This window comes from Schistocerca nitens, chromosome 5, assembly GCF_023898315.1.
Source record: "Schistocerca nitens isolate TAMUIC-IGC-003100 chromosome 5, iqSchNite1.1, whole genome shotgun sequence".
NCBI classification, from domain to species: Eukaryota; Metazoa; Arthropoda; class Insecta; order Orthoptera; family Acrididae; genus Schistocerca; species Schistocerca nitens.
In genome coordinates this window covers 340,482,578-340,502,636 of record NC_064618.1, presented here as the reverse complement: position 1 = coordinate 340,502,636, position 20,059 = coordinate 340,482,578, and the positions used below count along the sequence as shown (strand labels likewise).

Genomic DNA, 20,059 nt, shown 5'->3' with positions numbered 1-20,059 from the left:
TGCAACAGCTTTGTTATGTAAACACTCTTATCGGTTGGTGTTGGCGGCGCGCCAGCGGGGACGTGTGCTGCTAGAGTGACTACAGCACGCGTCCGGGATAACGCTCCGCTGGCCACTGAAAAAACTCTTAAGTCCTTATCTAAGGTCAAAGACCTCGCACAGTATATAAGCGAGCGCGCTCCTGCGCTACACACAGTCTGTGTCTTGCTGCTGCACAGGCAACTGCATTGAACGCCGCCAACATGCCCGTTAGCTTATTCACTTTTCTGGGAATTTAGGACTTGAGGGGAAATCTTTGGGGTATTGGGAGCTAATTTTTGATTTTTATTTCTCGTCCGAGGAAGTGGCATTACATCGTCCACGACTCTTCACAGGACGTGGGTTCGGAGGCTTGTCTGGTCTGTAAAGTAGGATAGCTGGTGATCTGGGGCATCTCTACCCAAATAGCACAATGCTGGTGCACGCACAAGTGTTTCGGAGCGCACCGTCCTCGTACATTGTTGAACATGGAGCTTCGCAGCAGACCGCCCTTCATGCTCACATGTTGACCCAATGACATCGTCAACTATGATTTTAGTGGGCACGGGACCATCGGGATTCGACCGTAGATCAACGGAAACCTGTCGGCTCTTCGGATGAATCACGTTTTTGCTACCCTAAGTCGATGGTCGTCTCCACAAACGCAGCCATCGAGGTGAACGGGTAGCTCGAAACGTGCAGCATGCCACGGAGGCAACCTGGTGGGAGCAGTGTTACACTCTATAGCACCAGTATTATACTACGGGAGACATTTTCCTGCGCTTGCATGGGATGTGTAATGGTAATCGAAGACACGCTTACAGCAGCGAGCCACCTGCATCCCTTCATGCTTGATGTCTTCCCCGACGGCGACGTCATCTTTCAGCAGTATAAATGTCCGTGGCTCGGAGCCAGAACCGTACCACAGTGGTGTGAGGAGCTTTACAGTAAACTAATGATGACGTCTCGGAGACCAACTTCGCCTGATGTAAATCATATGGAACCAATTTGTGTCGCTATCTGGTGGCATTACCGAGTACGCAAATCAACACCCCGTTATTTAGGCGAATTACATGACCCGTGCGCAGACATCTGATGCCACATACCTGTACAAACCTATCAACCAATTGTCGGATCCCTGATACGCAGAATCGGTGATGTGTTTCGTTACAAAGATGGACAAAGAAGGTATTAAGCATGGTTTTTCTTTTGCTCATCAGTGTAGTCGACCCCATTGTTAGGCCATCAGTCTACTTAGAACCGTTGCCATTAAATGTAAGCTACTTGTAACTTAATACTGACTGGAGGAGTTCCATGAAGTAGAAGTACACAGGATTCTACGACTCGTGTGGGCAAAACATCTGATGGTTCAAATGGTTCAAATGGCTCTGAGCACGATGGGACTTAACATCTGAGGTCATCAGTCCCCAGTCCCCTCCCATAGTGCTCAGAGCCATTTGAACCATTTGAAATGGTACGAGCAATTTGACCAAGGCTGTAAAGACGTGAGTGATGCTAATCAGCTGTTTCCAGTTATTTCAGATAGATCTTGCACCACGTGATTTCCATGTTTCAGAGGGGGGGGGGGGGGGGAAAGGTGCGGGAAAGGGGGATGACATTCCCATCGATGAGGACGTTAACACAGGGATTCTCTATAGCTCCGTGACGAAGGAGCTGTTGTCTTCCTGCAAGGAACTGAACGATTGGTAGAACGTTCCGACCGATGTTTGCAGAACCTGGGTGTCCATGTTTCAAAACAGTGTCATGCATCTGTGTTACTTTGAAGTGTAGTGCAACATTCAATAAGAGTTACTTAGCCTTCCATAATAATGTATAACTTTCCAGAATGAATTGCCACTCTGGAGCGGATTGTGCGCTGATTTGATACGTCCTGGCAGATTACAACTATGTGCCAGATCAAGACTCTAATCTGGGACCTTTTTCTTTTCGCGGTTAAGTGCTCCACCATCTTCTTTTTGTCTCGGGTTTTGTACTAATGACGCATGATATCCTTCAAATTCTGTCGATGAGAACTTCACTCAGTTATTTCATTACAGACGCGGAACACGCTGAGCTCAGCTATCTAGACACGTCTCACGACCCCCACTCGCAGCTTTATTCCAGTGTCTCCCAGCTTACTTAAGGGTCGTGCGTTGTACGTGGATAGCTCAGTTCGCGGAGCACTAGCCTGCGAAAGTTAACGATCCCAGTTTCGACTCCACGTCTAGCTCATAGTTTTAATCTGACAGGAAGTTATGATGTGTACCTTATTTTTTTAAGTCTCCTCGTGCTTTTTGACGTCCTAAATATGTTGGTAATCTACACTCAATTTAACGATTGGTCACTATAACGTCATTTTAAAAAATCAGCCTATTATCGTAACCTTATCAACCACCAGGATGCAACTATCAAATTCTTTTTTAGGGTTCCGTGTCTCAACCTGTCAAAATAGAACCCTTATAGGATCGATTTGTTGCCTGTCTGCCTGTTAAATATTTTTCTCAGGAATGGATGGACGTACCAAGTTCAGATTCATGTCACATATGAAGATCTATGTTCCCTTTCGACTTGTAAGAATTTTAAGCATCTAAGTCACTTCAGTTAAAACATACGGCCATTTATCTCATTGTACGGTGTCAGGCAAAACCAACACCTTCCATGAAAACCCTGACATGATAAGCAAATCCGGCAGTATGTCACAAAGCTCAGAATAAATCGTGACATTAAATTAACCAAAGTAATACGAGTAACGAGTGAGCAAATGGAATACCACAGACTAACACAAGAACGCCTAAATGCATGTCATACCTTCCCACCGTGAAACAGACGCAGTTACGAGGGAAGAAACGAGAACAGAAGCCGAGAGCAGAACCGTGTTAAGCTAGAAGGCCCTACGATAAGGGACGGACACCCACGTCGCCAGCTGACAGCCAAAACCACCCCCCAGCCCATGTTAAAAGATAGAGCCCTCCAGAAGGACAGTATAGATCTTACGATAACACTAAAAGGGCCACACCAGTTGCAAGTTTTAGCGGGAGACTTTTTCGCGTCAGTGTTACGTTGCAAACGTTATAAACATCGCCCCACCACGAAAAGTATAACGTTTCTCATTTTGTAGGCGGAGCTTAAGGTTAACATTGAGACCCTGATTGGTCAGTTGAAAACACAGCCAGATAGCTTTTTTTAAACCAACTTCGGTAAATTGTTGTAAAGAGAAGTTAGGACAAGAGCTGCTTCCGAGACGGCAAGATGTGAGGAGCTGCGCTGCCCGCCGCCCCCTGACGCTGCCTAAACACCGACAAGGTAATGAACGCAGGCGATGCCGCATTTTTGAGCGCATCAGGCTTCAGTCAGAACTGCAGAAGTCTCATCTGTTACATCCCCTTTTTGCGTAATACTAGTGTCGATCGTCAATTAAAGCTCATGGTATTCACATTTGCTACGTAAGTTAAAATCTGAAACGCAATGATTTTTCTGTTATGTAATTATTGAGAAGCCACATCAGCCACTGCAATTTACGACAAGGTAGATAAGTAATTAAAGATAATTGAGGGTCACTGTAGACTATTTTTATAGTTTTCTCTTTTATGAAACTTAACTTAAACCTAGATTATAGATGTGATATGGCATAGGTCATCCTTCGATCCATTGTAGAACTTGGAAACCCATTCAGGAAATATTCGTTCACATTTTTGTTGAACGCAGTTGGTTTTTATCATCCTGTATTAAAATATTTCCTTTTATCAATAGTGCAATTCATAAACAATGTTTTGTGAGTAGAATAAAATTTCCAATGGTAAACTTAACTGCTTTTTCGACGTTATTTTACCAGCTAACTAAAAATAGGAAAGCCTTGAACCCCTTCCACTACATTTAGTTAGTATTAAGATTCTTTTACAGGGAGTGCAGTGGAGCTGACGATGAAATCATTAAGTATTTGATTATATCATCGCTAGTCTCACAGAACTCTTCTGAACTCTACATGTCATGTGTGGTCTGGCGTCTCCTTACCAGGAACAGTTCCCAGGTTCAAACTAGTCAATTCCCTAAAAAAACACGCTCAGAGCGTCGTTGCGCGAAAGTGGTAGGGAGACACGACTTAGAACAAACAGACCCTACGCAGAATGTTAGATCATATGTTTTGACACTCGAAAACTCACTCATCAAAACCTACAGGATGCTTGCCACTGACCTGTAATCATGAAATTTGGCAAGAAGCAGTGTTTCGCAGTAAAGCTAAAGGAAAAAATCGGAAAATTGTTGATTAGTCATTATATAACAAGGAAAACAATTTTTTTGTCTCTTTTATCCGCCTGTCTGTTTGTCTGTCCGTTTAATAAAAACCTTTTTCTCTGGAAAAGTTTGGAGTATTAAGTTCAAATTCATGTCACACACTAAGGTCTTTGGTTCCTTGGCAGTGTAATAATTGTAAGCTTCTAACTCAATGCAATGGACATTTATGTCACATATTTTGATACTCAAAACCTAACTCATCAACACCTGTAGGGTGCTTCCCGTTGACCTAGAATCATGAAATTTGGCAAGAAGCAAGTTGTAAAGTACAAGTAAAGTAAAAAATATGAAACTTTTTAAATTGTAATTATATCACGTAAAAAATATTTTTCGCCCTCTGAACATTCACCATCCGTCAGAAACATAATGGACGAACATTATTGCATACAAATATAAAACGTACGTTGTAGTCATGGTTTAGTAAGTAAATAAAAATATTTTATTAAATCGTCTCTGTCTACATATAAACTGAAGTCCTTTGGATGTCCAGGCTAGTCTGAGAAACTACTGTAGAATGTCTGATACGTTCTTGGAATTCCCGGGACCAATATTTTGCCAGTATCGGTATCGCGATTCTCGATTCCCAGGATGGATGAACTCCATACATACATAATGAAGTTTGTACTGAGTCCTCTCTTATCCGCACTTGGCTATTTGTTTTTCGGACAAAGCTCTGCAATTTTTTGGTTCCGCAGTAGCATAAGCGGCAGTCAAATGAAAATGAGACAGGTGAAAAAACGTAAGAAAACTTTTCTTTATTCAAAAGTAGTATCCATAACTGTTAAATTTATCCCACTGTGGCTTCACAGAAAAATGTTTGCGATTGTTTACGGAACCATGCTTGTACCCAGGTGTGCACCAATTCGTCCAAAGCAAATCGACAGCCACGAATGTGTTTCTTCAGGGCTCCAGGGTTGTTTCGGCTACGCTACGGAAGTATCGCTGGGAGTCTCTTACCCACCCTCCAGAGTCCCGATCTCTCCCCATGCGATTACCATATTTTTGGAACCCTGAAGAAGGACATTCCTGGCCGTCGATTTGTTTCAGACGAAAAGGTGAACACCATGGTGTAATCATGGTTTCGTAGGCAACCGCCAGCATTTTTCCATGAAGCCATAGATCGACTTTTTTCACGTGGGGGTAAATGTATTAACAGTTATGACAATCACTTTTGAAATAATAAATAGTCTACTTACTTTTATCCATCTGTTTCGTTTTCATTTGACTGCTCCTTATTGTTCTCTGCAAGCGCGAAATAAGCCATTGCAAATGTGAAATTCTGGTACATTAATAATCAGTGTAACTACCAGGATGCTGAATGCAGACATGCAAACGTGCCTGCATTGTGTTGTACTTGTGCCGGGTGTCAGTTTGTGGAATGCTTCCACGCCTGTTGCATGTGGCCGGTCAGTACAGGGACTTTTGATGTTTGTTGTGGATGAGGCTGGAATTGTCGTCTAATGATGTTCGATACGTGCTCGCCTGGAGACAGATGTGGAGATCGAGCAGGACAAGGCAACATGTCGACACTTTGTAGAGCATGTTGGGCTGCAACACAGGTACGTGGGAGTGAATTGTCCTGTTGGAATACCCCCTGAAATGCTGTTAACGAATGGCAGCACAACAGGTTGAATCACAAGAATTTGCAGTCAGGGTGCGTGGGATAACCACGAGAGTGGTCCTGCTGTCATGCGAAATCGCACCCCAGATCATAACTCCAGGTCTAGGTCCACTGCGTCTAGACAGGATGAATGCACATCCTCAACTGCCCCCCTTCTAATCAACACACGGCCATCTCTGTCACTGAGGCAGAACTAGCTTTTATCAGGAAAAGCAAAAGGCCTCCACCCTGCCCTCCAATGAGTTCCCGCTTGACACAACTGAAGTCGCAGATGGCGGTGGTTTGGGGTCAGTGGAATGCACGCTACAGGGCGACCGGATCGGAGCTGTCCTTGAAGTAACCGATCTGTAACAGCTCGTTATGTCACTGCGATCTCAACTGTAGCTCAAATTGTGCTGCAGGTGCAGTAAAATGCGTCAGAGCCACATGCCGAACGCGATGGTCTTGCCTCTCGGTTGTGCCGCATGGTAGTCCGGAGCCCGGTCTTCTTGCGACTGTACATTGTCGTGACCATCACTGCCCGCAGTCATCTACAGTGGCTTCATTCCTGCCAAGTGTTTCTGCAATATCGCACAAGGAACATCCAGCTTCTCGTTGCCCTATTACACGACCTCGCCCAAACTCAGTGAGGTGTTTATAATGGTTTCTTTGTCGTCTTTAAGGCATTCTTGACTAACATCAACTAGCCATGTCCAATTTCAGAGCTAACTTAACGCTCACGACCGTTACAGCGTGTGTTGAAAGCAAACCTGATCTACAGGGTGTTCCAAAAAGGTACGGCCAAACTTTCAGGAAACATTCCTTACACACAAATAAAGAAAAGACGTTATGTGGACATGTGGCCGGAAACGCTTTTTTCCATGTTAGAGCTCATTTTAGTTTCGTCAGTATGTACTGTACTTCCTCGATTCACCGCCAGTTGGCCCAATTGAAGGAAGGTAATGTTGACTTCGGTGTTTGTGTTGACATGCGACTCATTGCTCTACAGTACTAGCATCAAGCACATCGGTACGTATCATCAACAGATTCGGTGACCGATGGATTGGTAGAGTCGGACCAATTCCATGGCCTCCACGCTCTACTGACCTCAACCCTCTTGACTTTCATTTATGGGGGCATTTGAAAGCTCTTGTCTACGCAAACCGGTACCAAATGTAAAGACTCTTCGTGCCCGTATTGTGGACGGCTGTGATACAATACGCCATTCTCCAGGGCTGCATCAGCGCATCAGGGATTCCATGCGACGGAGGGTGGATGCATGTATCCTCGCTAACGGAGGACATTTTGAACATTTCCTGTAACAAAGTGTTTGAAGCCACGCTGGTACGTTCTGTTGCTGTGTGTTTCCATTCCATGATTAATGTGATTTGAAGAGAAGTAATAAAATGAGCTCTAACATGGAAAGTAAGCGTTTCCGGACACATGTCCACATAACATATTTTCTTTCTTTGTGTGTGAGGAATGATTCCTGAAAGTTTGGCCGTACCTTTTTGTAACACCCTGTATATGCTCGTAGTGGCACTACTAGCGCCACTCACATGCGACTGGCGCGGATTTTGAATAGACATCATTTTTCAGATGTAGTAACACACCGACCAGCTTTTCCTCATGTTCACAATTCGTTCTTGGTGAAGCTGGTATCTGTACAGATATCATTGGCGATCCTGCAGCTCGAGAAGAATGAAATTATAATAAAATCTAGACCATAAGCTGCTTACAGGCGGTGATAAATATCAACGGAGACAGTTGAAAAATGTGTGTCCCTACCGGCCGGGACTCGAACCCGGGATCTCCTGCTTACATGTCAGACGCTCTTTTTTTCGGCATTGTTCGTTGCGTTTGGTCTAGGCGGACGTCACAAGACATCCGTTCAAGTTGACCGTTGATTCCTTTACTCAGTTTTTTTATTACAAAGGGCGAGCAGCCCTATGACCGAACACGCCGAGCTACCGTGCCGGAATCTGCTTACAGGCGTTGATAAATATCAACGGAGACAGTTGAAGACTGTTTGCTCCGACCGGGACTCGATCCCGGGGTCTCCTGCTTATAGGGCAGACACTCTATCCGACTGAGCCATCGAGGACACGCTCTCCGTGAGACCCACCTTTCCGACTTACTGTCCACACATTACATTTGTAGTGCCCCTGCCCACTATACTCATTACTCGCGGCAGCCAATCTACCGATTCCCATAAAAGTTTCAGCGATGTTTGTGCATCTGCACTGAAAAATATCATTGGCCGGTAAGCCTTATCTATGTGAGTCCTAGTTGGAGCACACATTTTTCAACTGCCCCGTTGATATTTATCAACGCCTGTAAGCAGCGAAAGGTCTATATTTCATTATAACTTCATTCGTTCTTGGTTTGCGATTATTCGTTAAGTTGTGGCGGTCAACACAACGAATTTCAGAAGTCTGCATGTACGTTTTAACACTTATAGCTGTCGAATTACGACAACGATTTTTTTTATCATATTGAATACTTTATTCCGTGGCATAGGGAAGAAGCTTCGAAGAGAAAGTCTACGACTTAACACAGTGGTCGTCAAATGCTGCCCGAAACAAGTGTTAGTGCGGCCCGGGGTTCCTAGCTGTATTTTATCTCGCAACTTACATCCGAATCTGAAAACGTCAATTAACTTTAAGAGCTCCATAAGAGTGTAGTTTTCCTGCTCAGCAACAAACAAAAATATTTACAGAGACAACAGTACTTTAAAACGTGCTTAAATTTAATCGACGTTGGTGAATTCTACCGTGAGCTAAGTAAAGTTGCCGCTTGCCTCAGGGGCAAATGGGAAAGCTGTGCGGCGGCCACTGCGGGATTAGAAGTTGTGAGGGAGAAGGTGGGGGGGGGGGGGGGGGGGCGAATGTTTTATTGTTTATCTTCCAGTACTGACAACTCAGGCGCGTGCGTGACTCGTACCCATCAGCTATTATGGTATAAATTTTGACACGAACGTAACACGGATTCGTGAATGCAGATTACAGAGACTGTCGTTTTCAAACGCGGTGCAGATTTGTAGCAAGGAATATGAAATTAAATTAGGGCTGTTGTAATACAACGCAATGACTAGAAGAAAAATGACATTCAAAACATTTAGTAAACATTTGTAATCGTGTCTCATTTTAAATAATGAATCAAAATGTAAGTGCCGTTACTTTTATTTATCAGTTACTCGTCCGTTCGCCGCGTGGGGTAGCCATGCGGGCTGAGGCGCCTTATCACGGTCAGTGCGGCTCCCCCGTCAGAGGTTCGAGTCTTCCCTCGGGCATGCGTGTGTGTGTTCTCCATAACGTAAGTTAGTTTAAATTACATTAAGTGGTGTGTAGGCTTAGGGACCGATAACCTCAGCAGTTTGGTCCCATAAGGCCTTACCAAAAATTTATTCTTTTAATTGTCCACTCACACGCACAACACAACACTTGGTTAGGTAACTGCTCTGTGACAACTTTGGTGTCGCTGAGGCTGGCAGCAGTCTGAAACAGAGAACAGTCGACACGAAGTTTTACGAATGGTGCCGATTCATAGCGATCAGTATTTGGGAGCCGGCGGCCAACCTATCGCTAGTCTACTGGGGGCTCATAACATACTACACTACTGGCCATTAAAATTGCTACACCAAGAACAAATGTAGATGATAAACGGGTATTCATTGGACAAATATATTATACTAGTACTGACATGTGATTGCATTTTCACGCAATTTGGGAGCATAGATCCTGAGAAATCAGTACACAGAACAACCACCTCTGGCCGTAAAAACGGCCTTGACACGCCTGGGCATTGAATTAAACAGGGCTTGGATGGCGTGTACAGGTACAGCTGCCCATGCCGCTTCAACACGATACCGCAGTTCATCAAGAGTAGTGATTGGCGTATTGTGTCGAGCCAGTTGCTCGGCCACCATTGACCAGACGTTTTCAATTGGTGAGAGATCTGGAGAATGTGCTGGCCAGGGCAGCAGTCGAACATATTCTGTATCCAGAGAGGCCCGTACAGGACCTGCAACGTGCGGTCGTGCATTATCCTGCTGAAATGTAGGGTTTCGCAGGGATAGAATGAGGGGTAGAGCCACGGGTCGTAACACATCTGAAATGTAACGTCCACTGTTCAAAGTGCCGTCAATGCGAACAAGAGGTGACCGAGACGTGTAACCAATGGCACCCCATACCATCATGCCGGGTCATACGCCAGTATGGGGATGAAGAATACAGGCTTCCAATGTGCGTTCACCGCGATGTCGCCAAACACGGATGCGACCATCATGATGCTGTAAACAGAACCTGAATTCATCCGACAATATGACGTTTTGCCATTCGTGCACCCAGGTTCGCCGCTGAGTACACCATTGCAGGCGCTCCTGTATGTGATGGAGCGTCAAGGGTAACCGCAGACATCGTCTCCGAGCTGATAGTCCATGCTGCCGCGAACGTCGTCGAACTGTTCGTACAGATGGTTGTTGTCTTGCAAACGTCCCCATCTGTTGACTCAGGGATCGCGACGTGGCTGCACGATCCGTTACAGCCATGCGGATAATATGCCTGTCATCTCGACGAGGCCGTTGGGATCCAGCACGGCGTTTCGTATTACCCTTCTGAACCCACCGATTCCATATTCTGCTAACAGTCATTGTATCTCGACCAAGGCGAGCAGCAATGTCGTGATACGATAAACCGTAATCGCAATAGGCTACAATCCGACCTTTATCAAAGTCGTAAACGCGATGGTACGCATTTCTCCTCCTTACACGAGGCATCACAACGACGTTTCACCAGGCAACACTGGTCAACTGCTGTTCGTGTATGAGAAATCGGTTGGAAACTTTCCTCATGTCAGCACGTTGTAGGTGTCGCCACCGGCGCCAACCTTGTGTGAATGCTCTGAAAAGCTAATCATTTGCATATCACAGCATCTTCTTCCTGTCAGTTAAATTTCGCGTCTGTAACACGTCATCTTCGTGGTGTAGCAATTTTAATGGCCAGTAGTCTAATTTATGTAGGTTACCAATTAAAGATACGATCAGTACATACGCCGCCCGAGGAGCCACCTCACAATATCAGTAGTGGCTGATAAACCACTTTCCTGAGGTCAGGAGAAGATGTCTGAACGTCTGCTGTTATTTTACGCAATGTAGGCACACGCATAATTCAGAAAAGGCTCGTGTGTTCACCTTTGTAGCTGAAGCCCATCAGTTTGCGTTCTGCTGTTTTAACTATCGGACAGTTTGCTTGTGTATCTGTTCAGATTTTCACAATGAATACGAGAGTCAAAAAAGTGACGAATGTCGCCAAACTGTTAAAGTAGCAGCGAGATGTCATTTACAACATCTTAAAAATTTTTAATATGCCGAAAGTGTGAAGAATGAAATACACTGACGAAAAGAACAGCAAGTGATTAGCGAGACGAAACTAACATTTTAGCAGTGGTAACACACAATACATATGTCATTATGAAGCACCTTGAATGTACGAGCGGAATCAAAGTAGTATCCTGCTAATAATACATTCCTTTCCACATTTCACTCCGTCAATAGTTTCATCGGTGATGACTTTCGAAATCAATTACAGTTCTCCGAGTAGTGTCCACGAAACCTGCAGAGTGATTTGGCGTTAGTATGCAAGATTACTTTTTTTTAGGGGTGAAGCATCATTTACAAGCCAGGGGTAAATCAACCTTCGCAAAGTGCAGTACTGGTCAGATGAGAATCCACGAAGACTGAGAGAAGAGCTAAAACTTTGACTTTGATCTTTCAACTTGTGGTGCGAGCTTCTCAAGAATCGCATTATTGCCCCCCGTTTTATCGAAGGAACCCCACAGAGCCCGAAGTATCTACAATTCCTGACATCTATGCTGCCGTCGTTATTGGAACATATCTGGCGGGACATAGACAGAGAGCAACATGATGGATATCTCGCTCATTCCGCGCAGACAATTACAGACTTTTTCACAAAACTTTTGGAAATCAATGAATCGGTCGTTGGCCAGCCGGTGTGGCCGAGCGGTTCTACGCGCTACAGTCTGGAACCGAGCGACCGCTACGGTCGCAGGTTCGAATCCTGCCTCGGGCATGCATGTGTGTGATGTCCTTAGGTTAGTTAGGTTTAAGTAGTTCTAAGTTCTAGGGGACTGATGACCACAGATGTTGTCCCATAGTGCTCAGAGCCATTTTCTTTTTTCAATCGGTCGTTCACGAAACCCAAAATGGCCTTCATTCTCGACAGACTTTATAAATATGGGCTTTTGTCTGTGGAAAAAAAGTAAAAAAAGAGATCTATAAGGAAACACCGTCGACTCACGAAGAGATGAAATGGTATAACACTTGTGTCTAAGGTGCGATAAGTCCAGACGAAGTTCAACGCGCAGTATTGTCTGGCCGGAATAGTTTTGCAGTCTCCTTCATTGCTCAAGGTTTATTTTGAGCTCTTGATAAGACTTCTGCAATAATAAACATAATAACCGTACCTGAATTAAGTGCTTACATTTGGTGTAGCAGGGGAGAGCTTTGTAGGACCTATTCTTCTGATGGCGGGACAATAGTTTGCGCCACTGTTAACTTGTAACTGCTTGATCTAATTCCATAATATTATGTCGCTGCAGTACCTTTCTAGGGCTCTTTTTGCAGAAAAATTACAGCGCTCCATTCAAGAAAGTAGGTGACGTTACTCGGCAGTTACAAACGTTAAAAAAATACTTCTGCGCGTCAGTCAATTTTAAACTTTGTGTTGTATAAGTGCATAAATACTTGAAACATAATTGCATCTTTTTAAGTAGTGTTATAAACTATAAAATTGGTTTTATTATTAGGTTTTATTAGGGTGTTTAATGGTCATAAAGGCATGGGCCGGAACGCTTAAAGTTAAAGGGCGTCAGTAAGTAAAAGCGATCAAGATTGAAGACCGTATGTATTTCTCTACCGGACGAGCCTTAGAGTTCACTGTTCGTTCCATCCTTTCCTTATTACACGTGTGTCTGGGTGTCTCTCGTGACATTCATCAGCTTGTCAGTCCAGACAAAGACTGCTCAATGGGTATTCCATGTAACGTCCAGTGACTACAGAAAGTCATTGTCTCATTACAGACAAAACGTTGTTTAAGGTGTAATTATGAGTGTACAGTAAATGAAGTGCTTCATATTAGTTTCTCGCAATATTAAGTTCCTGGACGTTCATAAAAGGTAACTCCAAAACACGAAGTATAATAGTGTTTCTAGTAGCGACTGAGTAAGGCGACTGTGTGGTGGGTCTCTGAAAAGAGCAAGTCTCTGATAAAAAAAAAAAAACAATGGTTATTCTCCGTACTTTGCTACTGCTGTCAATAAATACTCTAGAATGGAATTTTGCATCATACTATCTGGAGGCCACTCAGTCGGCTAGGTAATGTGATAAATTCGCACCCTGGCACAAAGATGACGATGACAGCGATATAAAGTCGTTGAATTTATGTTGGTAATTATCGTTGATAAGGATTTTTAAATAACTCTTTTATTTTTGTTCCATTGAAATACATTAGCTGGAATTCTATGCTATTGTAAGCATCGTCCTTTACACTGTTTATCACAACTGAAATTAACGAAGGTTTATAGCGAATTATATATAGCCGGCCGAAGTGGCCGCGCGGTTCTGGCGCTGCAGTCTGGAACCGCGAGACCGCTACGGTCGCAGGTTCGAATCCTGCCTCGGGCATGGCTGTGTGTGATGTCCTTAGGTTAGTTAGGTTTAACTAGTTCTAAGTTCTAGGGGACTAATGACCTCAGCAGTTGAGTCCCATAGTGCTCAGAGCCATTTGAACCATTTTTTAGGGAATTATACACACGTGACAACATTCCACATGCTTAACAAGTTCTCGACTTTCCTCTGTTTCCTTTATAAACAGATACACAAATACGCAATAGGCCTTCACATTTTTGTTCGTAACCCACTGCCTCAGAGTCTGTTATTACTCAGCGGCTAAAACGGTGCACTGACCCAGTTACAGTTTGTCTATCCAACTTGTTTCATGGACAATATAAATTTGATTTCCAACATTTCGTGTAATTACTTACAGAATTTAAAAATTTAAAATAGTATAATAATATACTCATTAAGAGCAACAATGTGGCGTTAAAAATTTAGCACAATAGTCAAATATTAAAGTTAGATACTGTGTACTGAGGCAGCGTAATTGTCCGCATGCAAATACCCAAATTATATTCATCCATTATTTGAGAAGAACACTTGCAACAAAATTTGTATATAATTTGAGACCTTTATGAATTTTTTTCTCACTTACACGGCCCATAGAATGATGAAAGGAAGAACCTTTATGGCTTATACATTTTCGCTTTTCAGGCAGTAGAACTTAAACATCGGGCATGGCGTTTTAATTTATCACTTCCTTGCATCTAATTCTATTCGCAACACATTTTTCAGGCAGTATCCACGTATACCGCTGAATATATCTGCAAAATTATGTCATTGTAGGGTACCTATTTCAAGAGGTACATAATAAATATTGAGATAGGTGAAAAACTAGCTTTTCTTAAAATGGAGTAGCGTAAATTACCCAGACTGTGTTCATCCAGTGTTTGATAATGAAAGCACATATCGACTTCCAACAAAATTTAAAACATGCTGCTTTATACATGAGAGTTGGATTCCTTAAAAAATCGAGGAAGGGGAATTACTAGTTAGACTAGTAATAGTATTTTCCTCTGACCACTTGGTCACAAGTCAAATTCCGAAACTGATATTCTTCGATGAAATATTCCCAATTGGCGTCCCTCTTCGCCACCCAATTGGGGCCACTCTACTCGCCCCCCCCCTCCCGCCCCTAACTAGCAGCGGGAGGGGGGGGTTGGAGGAGAGGGGATGATAAAAATTGTAAAGGGAGACGACCAAGGCTTGAATGCAGTATGCAGCTTCAAATGGACGTAGGTTGTAGTAGTTACTCGACGAGGCTTGCAGAGGCTAGACTAGCATGGAGAGCTGCATCAAACCAATCTTTCGACTAAAGAGTACGACAACAAGTAAGCGCCGGCCAGGGTGGACGAACGGTTCTAGGCGCTACAGTCTGGAACCGCGCGACCGCTACGGTCGCAGGTTCGAATCTTGCCTCGGGCATGGATGTGTGTGATGTCCTTAGGTTAGTTAGGTTTAAGTAGTTCTAAGTTATAGGGGACTGGTGACCTCAGATGTTAAGTCCCATAGTGCTCAGAGCCTTTTTGAACAAGTAAGCAGCTGAGAGAAGGGTAGTTTCTTCAAGAAGAACATAGTCTCTTCCCCTCCCCCAAGTTGGTATATCTTCTCTCTAATGGTGTTGACGTTGACGAGATGTTGAAGATTAGTATGAATTCGTTTGAAAAAAGAAAACGAAAAAAGGCCAGATGCGAGGAAGACCCGCGCTCTGAGGATTCCACAAAAATTCAATTATGTATATAGACAGTTTGTTATCCTGGGAACCTACAATCTCGACTATTTTTGCCCGTTAGTGACATTGGTACTGGGGAGATATGTTGTTGTTGTTGTGGTCTTCAGTCCTGAGACTGGTTTGATGCAGCTCTCCATGCTACTCTATCCTGTGCAATCTTCTTCATCTCCCAGTACCTACTGCAACCTACATCCTTCTGAATCTGCTTAGTGTATTGATCTCTTGGTCTCCCTCTACGATTTTTACCCTCCACGCTGCCCTCCAATGCTAAATTTGTGATCCCTTGATGCCTCAAAACATGTCCTACCAACCGATCCCTTCTTCTACTCAAGTTGTGCCACAAACTTCTCTTCTCCCCAATCCTATTCAATACCTCCTCATTTGTTACGTGATCTACCCACCTTATCTTCAGCATTCTTCTGTAGCACCACATTTCGAAAGCTTCTATTCTCTTTTTGTCCAAACTGGTTATCGTCCATGTTTCACTTCCATACATGGCTACACTCCATACAAATACTTTCAGAAACGACTTCCTGACACTTAAATCAATACTCGATGTTAACAAATTTCTCTTCTTCAGAAACGATTTCCTTGCCATTGCCAGTCTACATCTTATATCCTCTCTACTTCGACCATCATCAGTTATTTTACTCCCTAAATAGCAAAACTCCTTTACTACTTTAAGTGTCTCATTTCCTAATCTAATACCCTCAGCATCACCCGATTTAATTTGACTACATTCCATTATCCTCGTTTTGCTTTTGTTGATGTTCATCTTATATCCTCCTTTCAAGACACTGTCCATTCCGTTCAACTGCTCTTCCAAGTCCTTTGCTGTCTCTGACAGAATTACAATGTCATCGGCGAACCTCAAAGTTTTTACTTCTTCTCCATTAATTTTAATACCTACTCCGAATTTTTCTTTTGTTTCCTTTACTGCTTGCTCAATATACAGATTGAATAACATTGGGGAGAGGCTACAACCCTGTCTCACTCCTTTCCCAACCACTGCTTCCCTTTCATGCCCCTCGACTCTTATAACTGCCATCTGGTTTCTGTACAAATTGTAAATAGCCTTTCGCTCCCTGTATTTTACCCCTGCCACCTTCAGAATTTGAAAGAGAGTATTCCATTTAACGTTGTCAAAAGCTTTCTCTAAGTCTACAAATGCTAGAAACGTAGGTTTGCCTTTTCTTAATCTTTCTTCTAAGATAAGTCGTAAGGTTAGTATTGCCTCACGTGTTCCAACATTTCTACGGAATCCAAACTGATCTTCCCCGAGGTCCGCTTCTACCAGTTTTTCCATTCGTCTGTAAAGAATTCGCGTTAGTATTTTGCAGCTGTGACTTATTAAACTGATAGTTCGGTAATTTTCACATCTGTCAACACCTGCTTTCTTTGAGATTGGAATTATTATATTCTTCTTGAAGTCTGTGGGTATTTCGCCTGTCTCATACATCTTGCTCACCTGATGGTAGAGTTTTGTCATGACTGCCTCTCCCAAGGCCATCAGTAGTTCTAATGGAATGTTGTCTACTCCCGGGGCCTTGTTTCGACTCAGGTCTTTCAGTGCACTGTCAAACTTTTCATGCAGTATCTTATCTCACATTTCATCTTCATCTACATCCTCTTCCATTTCCATAATATTATCCTCAAGTACATCGCCCTTGTATAAACCCTCTATATACTCCTTCCACCTTTCTGCCTTCCCTTCTTTGCTTAGAACTGGGTTTCCATCTGAGCTCTTGATATTCATACAAGTGGTTCTCTTCTCTCCAAAGGTCTCTTTAATTTTCCTGTAGGCAGTATCTATCTTACCACTAGTGGGACAAGCCTCTACATCCTTACATTTGTCCTCTAGCCATCCCTGCTTAGCCATTTTGCACTTCCTGTCGATCTCATTTTTGAGGCGTTTGTATTCCTTTTTGCCTGCTTCATTTACTGCATTTTTATATTTTCTCCTTTCATCAATTAAATTCAATATTTCTTCTGTTACCCAAGGATTTCTATTAGCCCTCGTCTTTTTACCTACTTGATCCTCTGCTGCCTTCACTACTTCATCCCTCAGAGCTACCCATTCTTCTTCTACTGTATTTCTTTCCCCCATTCCTGTCAATTATTTCCTTATGCTCTCCCTGAAACTCTCTACAACCTCTGGTTCTTTCAGTTTATCCAGGTACCATCTCCTTAAATTCCCACCTTTTAGCAGTTTCTTCAGTTTCAATCTGCAGTTCATAACCAATAGATTGTGGTCAGAATCTACATCTGCCCCTGGAAATGTCTTACAATTTAAAACCTGGTTCCTAAATCTCTGTCTTACCATTATATAATCTATCTGATACCTTTTAGTATCTCCAGGATTCTTCCAGGTATACAACCTTCTTTTATGATTCTTGAACCAAGTGTTAGCTATGATTAAGTTATGCTCTGTGCAAAATTCTACAAGGCGGCTTCCTCTTTCATTTCTTTCCCCCAATCCATATTCACCTACTATGTTTCCTTCTCTCCCTTTTCCTACTGACGAATTCCAGTCAGCCATGACTATTAAATTTTCGTCTCCCTTCACTACCTGAATAATTTCTTTTATCTCGTCATACATTTCATCAATTTCTTCATCATCTGCAGAGCTAGTTGGCATATAAACTTGTACTACTGTAGTAGGCATAGGCTTTGTGTCTATCTTGGCCACAATAATGCGTTCACTATGCTGTTTGTAGTAGCTAACCCGCACTCCTAGTTTTTTATTCATTATTAAACCTACTCCTGCATTACCCCTATTTGATTTTGTATTTATAACCCTGTAATCACCTGACCAAAAGTCTTGTTCCTCCTGCCACCGAACTTCACTAATTCCCACTATATCTAACTTTAACCTATCCATTTCCCTTTTTAAATTTTCTAACCTATCTGCCCGATTAAGGGATCTGACATTCCACGCTCCGATCCGTAGAACGCCAGTTTTCTTTCTCCTGATAACGACGTCCTCTTGAGTAGTCCCCGCCCGGAGATCCGAATGGGGGACTATTTTACCTCCGGAATATTTTACCCAAGAGGACGCCATCATCATTTAATCATACGGTAAAGCTGCATGTCCTCGGGAAAAATTACGGCTGTAGTTTCCCCTTGCTTTCAGCCGTTCGCAGTACCAGCACAGCAAGGCCGTTTTGGTTAATGTTACAAGGCCAGATCAGTCAATCGTCCAGACTGTTGCCCCTGCAACTACTGAAAAGTCTGCTGCCCCTCTTCAGGAACCACATGTTTGTCTGGCCTCTCAACAGATACCCCTCCATTGTGGTTGCACCTGCGGTACGGCCATCTGTATCGCTGAGGCACGCAAGCCTCCCCACCAACGGCAAGGTCCATTGTTCATGGGGGGGTGGGGAGATATAGGTCCCATGAATTTCAACACATTCGAGAATGTTTTTATTTTTAATTGTTAATTTGAAATCGGATAACAAATGACAAAAAAGTTTTTTTCATGTGATATAAGTACAAATTAACACTTTTCACAATTTTTTCCATTGGCTTGTACTGCGAATCCTTGCTTCTTGCCAAATTTCATGATTCTAGGCCAACGGGAAGTACTCTGTAGGTTTTGATGAGTGAGTTTACAAGTATCAAACTATGTGACACAAACCACCGTATTTTTTGATTATGTAGATTTTTCCGGCGTAACACACGTTGATGCCCTTCACGGCTACGCAGCCGGATTTCATCGCCCAGACGGGTGTCCCAGTTGGATGCTTTACCCAAGGTTCAAAAACCTGGAATTCCCCTTCCTCCAGTCGTCTGCAATTTGGACACTCCTACTTATAATTTGGCCAAATATCTTGCTACTGTTCTTAGCCCCCATGTGGGGAACTGTGAACGTCATATATCCATCTCGACTGATTTTACTCAACGATTGAAGTCTCTGTGCCTTGGAGCATCAGACCTAGTTAGCTACGATATTGTTCCACTCTTTTTCTCATGTACCTTTGAAGGAATCCTGGTTGCTAATTGGTCAGCTTTTGGATGATAAAACTACTGAGTTTTGTCGCCATGCGTTGATATCAACATATTTTTTAATGATATATTTTTTTGAACAAACGGACGGTGTGCCTTTGGGGAGTCCTCTTTCCCCTATTGTCGCCGATCTTTTCAGCTAAGATCTTGAAGGCACCTCACTCAGGGCTTTTCTCCGAAGCCCACAAGTTTTTAAGACATGTGGATGATATTTTTATCGTTTGGTTGGATGAAATGGAAGCTCTTCATCGGTTTTTAGCTCATTTTAATTGCATCAAATTTTCGATGGAAATTGAAAAAGATGGCAAATTACTTTTCCGGATATTTTCGTACGCAAAAAAGAAAGTGGGACTGTGGGACACAGCTTATACCGTAAACCTAAGCATACGGACCATTACCTTCATGCTACTAATTGTCGTCCATTGCATTAACGCATGAGAGTTTTTTATGCACACTTGTCAAGAAAGGTTATGCTACTTCCAATTCTGATAATTTGACGCAGGAACTGGATTATCTTCACATTGTTTTCAGGCAAAATGGGTCATCAAATTTATTTTCAATTTGGGCCACCATATGGAGCAACAATAGACATTTGTAAACCAGTTTCCTTGTTTACTCTCTGCAGGGAGCATTTCTTCGAAAATTTCAAGAATTCTCAGAAAATACGTATTAAAAGTGTCATTTTGCCTTTGGCCAAAACTAAAGCCCTTCTTGAATC

The 20,059-nt window shown here is 43.1% G+C and overlaps 1 protein-coding gene and 1 non-coding gene across 2 annotated transcripts in view; one reads left to right on the top strand and one right to left on the bottom strand.

The window, feature by feature from the left end:
* Positions 1–20,059, top strand: part of LOC126259958 (voltage-dependent calcium channel subunit alpha-2/delta-3) — a 941,077-nt gene that overhangs the window by 558,597 nt on the left and 362,421 nt on the right. The gene's annotated exons all lie outside the window — the stretch shown is intronic.
* On the bottom strand, positions 7,942–8,015 carry Trnai-uau (transfer RNA isoleucine (anticodon UAU)). The gene has a single exon. It is a non-coding gene; the product is annotated as a tRNA-Ile (tRNA).